Genomic DNA, 5,674 nt, shown 5'->3' with positions numbered 1-5,674 from the left:
CTTGAGACCAAGAGACATCCTACTCTCTATCGGTTGGACTGGTTCCCCAACAGGAAACAAGGTAACGGTTTCTAAACGTTGTCTAGTGTCCTTTTCCATTGGAGCTAAGTATAGGGATTCTTTTTGGTGTGATGTGGTTGACATGGAGACGTGTCACCTATTGTTGGGAAAGCCATGGAAATATGATAAAGCTGCTATCCATGATGAAACAAAGAATGTGTACAGCTTCATGTTTGGTAAAATTAGATTGACATTGCTACCTAGCCAACGAGCGAAGCCAAAACCTTCACAAGGGGATGGTCAATCCTTTGTAGCAAAGCAGAAGTTGACGGACAAGGAAAGCGGCATTAAGGAAGTGCTACCGGGACCGATAACAAAGCTGTTGGGGAGATTTGTCGACGTGTTACGAGCAAAATTACCAAAAGAGGTGCCACCATTGCGAGATATTCAACCTCAACTTGAGTCAGTGCCGGGGTCTAAACTTCCTAAGCATCCACTCCACATCAAGAGCACTAATGAGCTTGAAGAATTGGGAGAACAAGTGGAAGAGGTAAACCTTTCAGAGAGTATTGCAATTTTTCATGAAGAAGAGGAACCCTTGGAAGAGGTAAATCTTTCGGATAGTTTTGCAATTTTTTATGACAATTCTACACATCATGTGATTGATAAGAGCCCCGTGGATAAAGCCTTTGATTTGAGTGTTACGCCAATTAATTATGTTGATTTCTTTAGGGTAGATGCTATTTTGTCAAAAAATTTCAACCAAATTTGTGATGAGATCTATATGGCGGAGGGGAATGTTCTATCAAAAAGTGACGGGGTCGTTGCTAGTTATTTGAAGATTTTAATGGCATATGGGAAAGACAAGGCACGAGAAAAGCATGGCAAGTCTACATGGCAAGGTGAGATGCGGGGCCTTCAACATCATTGTCGCAGTCTACTAATGATTAGAGCCATCATGTTTTTTTTTAGGTGTGGCCTTGTTGTGATTTTGAGAAGAGGAGAATGGAATGAGCTGACTCGACATCCAAAAGAACGTGGAAAGAACTGGCCGAATTTGAGAGCGAATTCTTTCCAACAAGGGGAGAATGATGTAGCTTGCATAGCACTTGGAAGTGCGATCGAGCACCCACGTGCCTACGATCGAGCGCACGCAGGACACTTATGTGCACCAGGCCTCTAGTTGTGCTATCGATCGCCCTTGTGCCTGCAATCGATCGCACACGGGGCCTTATGCTATGTTTCCGCGCTTTAATTAGGTTAAACCGACCTTATTTCTTGTTTTAATAGGATTAGGGTTTTGAGAGTCTTTATTTCGTTATTTTATTAAGTTTAGGGTTTTGGGGGTATTTATGTCATATTTTATTAGGCTTGGGAGTCTTGGGGCTATAAATACATGTTTATAGCCTCTAGTTTATCAGTTTATGTTGTTTATTGAATTTTGTTGAATAAGAATTACTCATAGGTGAGTTTTCTTCATATTTTTCCTTGAAATCATAGATAGACTCTATATTTTGAGAAGAATTCTCAGATCATCGATAGACTGAAGATCTAGAATTATTTATCCCGTTCCTTATTGGTGTTCTTTGCTGCAGCCCACCAAGTCACGCTGCATCACTATAGCAATCAACGATCCATGGAGGATTCACGTCTTGATCGACTTAAACAACAATTTTCTAGTCTCATAACTATGTTTGAAGGCTTGATAAAGAAATTAGAAGAGTAAATGGAAAGGATGGAGAAAAAATTGACAGCTTTCACTCAGAGAGGGGGTTTGATGTACAAAAAAATGAAGTCGTCATTCAGCCATTCCGCCACGTTGAAGCCCCAATTCCACAACTCAATCTCACTATCACCCAATTCCGCCACCATCCAATCGCGCTAGCAGATCAAAAAAAGGCAGCACCCTCAACCGCAGATATGCGTCTTTTTGCCATCCTAGTCCAACACTGCCCCATCTCAGTCGTGTCTCCACTAAAATCGCCAACTTCATCTTGGTCATCTATCGCTAAATCGTGGCTCACCCAAATGAGAAGAGGAAAAAAGGGCTTTGATGTTACTTGGTTCCAAAAAAAAAAAAAAAAAGAAGATACTGTACGTGTATGACATTATGCCATGTCTGGAAGGAAGGAGAAAATTGCTTCAAGTGAAAATTTGAGATTTCGGTGGCATTTTAAAAAAAAAAAAAAAACACACAAAAAAAAAAAAAAAAAGATTTTAGGTATGGGTGTGCTAAAGATCTACAGATACGGTTCCAAGAACAAGATTTTTAGGACCTTGACGACAAGGTACTCTTCAAGGGAAGAATTGAATGTTACGAGAATGGAGTTTTATTAATATTATGATATATTAAAATATATGATATCGTAGAATATTTTATTGTGTTCATGTTATTTGATATTGTCTTTCTTTATTTCCATGTAAGAGTCTTGATGACTCAGCCTTAGCTTATATTCCAATAAGAGCTGATGACTCAACCCTATAAAATATTGTAATAGTTTGTCTATTTAAAGGGCATTATATTATGAATAAAGCAATCATAAAATTAATCCAAACTCTACGTTTGAAAAGATTTTAGGTTCCCTTCAACGAATCTAATGGGTCTAGGTTCCCTCATAACCTAACAATTTATCTCATTACATGTATGCAAAAGCATTCACGTAACATGCTGACTGTTTGACATTAAGGGTAAATTTGAAATTTTAGAAACATTTTAGAGGTATATAGGTCATTTTACCTCTTTTGCGGTCTAATTTAACCTCTAATCTCTAATAGATGGGGGTAATTGAAAAAAATCAAAAGATCGATACACTGAAGTGAGAGTTTTTGAATTTTGGTGGGATCTTTGCAAAATACATGACATTTCATGGGGTAAGTGAAGTTTTTCGTATTTTTTAAGAAGTTTACAAAAAAAATTAAAAATTAATATAATGAAAAATCGCTCATAGGACGAGCTGGCACACTATTGGCTAATGTGTTATAACAACAAAGAATTATTACTACTTTTTTTTCTTTTTTTTTTTTTTTTCTAATCGAAGAGGGATTCGGGAAAAGGGATATTACACAAGAATAAGCAGAAAATGGGTCGGGAACCCAAACAACAACCCCAAAACAACCAGAAAACGGTTCGGCAACCAAAGAACCAAATAACCAGCAGGAATGGGTCAATAAATTGACGAATTGGGCTATCATAAATAAAACATATCCCACGACCTTTATGTGGGTCTTATCACATAAACCCAAATTTAAGATGATTACTCTCTTAATTAATAAGATATATCTCCTCCCTGAAAGTAGGAAAAACTTCACTTAACTCTTCCTAGGAGTGTAAACGAGCCAAACTTGAGGGAGCTTCCCTTGTTTAGGCTTGGCTCGTTTAAATTTTACTCGAGCTTGAGTTCGAGCCAAGCTCAAGGAGCTCAAGCTCATAATAAGTCGAGCCAAGCCAGCTTGCAAGCTGGCTCTTCTATTTAATTTTTTTTTTTTTTAAAAAAAAAAAAATTAAATTTCAAGTACTCTTAAACAGCTTAAGAAGCTAGCTTGCATATGAGCATTTGCTTAGCCTGGCTAATTGAGTATGGAGGCTGAGTCAATACAACAAGGTATTTGGTTTCAAAGAGAGAGAATATGCATCTTTTTATAGATAAGCAAACTTGGGATTGGTGTTTTCTTAGCAATGGCAACAAGTTAATAGGTTGTACTCAGACTGTATAGGGACAACGCCCCCTACAAAAAAAATATTTTTTCAACGTCTCTCTCTCAATCTCCCTCACCAGTCATAATGCATCTTCCACCTGAACTCTCATTTCCCACTCTCTCACTCTCGCTCACCAAATATGTAGTGATAGTGCTTGGGTATGTTTGATTCTTCAATAATTTATGCCTTTCGCAATCTCCCTCGATAGTTTCTACTTGATTCTTCTTCCTTTCGTTTGGGTCTGCTCTAATTAAATTGGGGTCTTTTAATGATTGCTCTCTCTCTCTCTTTGATCACGAAGAGTCTAGAATTTTTCATTTTCTAACGCTTAAATATAAATGCATTTTTAAGATTTTAATAATTATGAGATTTGTAATTAATTATGTGTTATTTGGTTTATATATATATACACACACATGAACTTATACGAACTTGCTTACGAGCCTAACCCAGTTGAGCCGAGCTTGCTTCGTTTAATATTCAAGCCAAGATTTGTGTTCACGAAGCGTTTCATTTAATAATCAAGTTGAGCTTATATGAGCCAATCCCGAGCTCGCTCACGAGCAGCTTGCTCACTCAACACCCCTAACTCTTCCAAACTTAAAAAATTCTCAATTTAGTGTATCAAACTTTAAAATTTTTGCAATGTCACTCATCCGTTAGGATTTTATGTTAAATCCTAATAAAGGTTGCCAAAATAACCCTGTTTACAAATTAAAAAAGAAAAAGAAAAAAGTTGATGCCATGCTGACCCACGACCAAGCCATGGGTTCTATTTTTTTTCTATAATTTTTAATTATTCAAGTTTTAAATACATGGGTATAAGGGACATTTCACCTACACTATCTAATTTAACCCAAAACTCTAATGATATGGGTGACATTGTGCAACAATTTTAAAGTTAAATACACTAAATGACTAAATTAAAAAATTAACAAGTTTAGGAGAATGATTGCAAAAGTAGTGAATGTTAAGGAAGGTTAAGCGAATTTTCTTCTTAAAATGAAGAACATGTATAAAACACTAGATGGCTAAAATTCCAAGTTTATTGAGCATTAAACGCATTCACAATAGTAAAAGGGGTAATCATCGATCGATAGGCTACAACTTCTTAGCATCTTCCATAGGTGTTTGATGATCATTTTTTTTGTAAGAGCACATATAGTGAATGACATTGTTTATGTAGTGGCAAAACCCCTTGCATCTGAGCTGCCTTCAATCTTAGTGTCTCTCCCTCTTTGTCTTCTATCACCAGCCTCGTGGACTTGGCAATGGCGTCTAGATCGAATGAGCCATCTGGGTTCCTTTGAACCTCAAGGTCAATACCCTTTTCCACTAATAGCTTAGCATTTAGATTCTGGTCAGCCACCATGGGCATCAGAATTTGTGGGTGTCAAAAACCAAGCGACTCGATAATCGAACTCCACCCAGCGTGGAAGAGACACCCTCCAATTTCAGGGTGAGCTAGAATTTCTACCAGAAGAATGAAAGACAAGCTAAATAAAATATAATTTTAAGAAAAAAGATTGTATTTTTTATAGGCCGAGAATATTATAAAATATTATATCACAAATATGTTAATACGGTAATGATAATATAGACTAATATCTCCCTCATGTTATCAAAGCAAGATCCTAAATTCACACATTGTCTTTATCATTTAAATTCACACATTGTCTTTATCATTTAGAATTTATTTGGGATTGCAGTTTCAATAAGTACAATTTTAAAATTAGCATTTTTAAAAATAGCGTTTTTAAAATTGCTACTTTTTAAAATCGCAAAGGCGTTTGATAAGACATGTTTCAAATACTTTTTTATTAAATATTTATTATGCTAATTCCTAATTTTAGTTTAAATTCGCACATTTTCAAATAAGCACCTCATAGGCTGCTTATTGAAATTGCATATTTTTTTTTCCTATTTTAAATTAAGTGCTTTTTAAATCCAAATGCCAAATGCTTTATGTTTTGTGAT

The sequence above is a fragment of the Corylus avellana genome, chromosome 4 (genome assembly GCF_965113065.1).
Source record: "Corylus avellana chromosome 4, dhCorAvel1.hap1.2, whole genome shotgun sequence".
Lineage (NCBI taxonomy): Eukaryota > Viridiplantae > Streptophyta > Magnoliopsida > Fagales > Betulaceae > Corylus > Corylus avellana.
Note: the sequence above shows the minus strand (reverse complement) of the source record.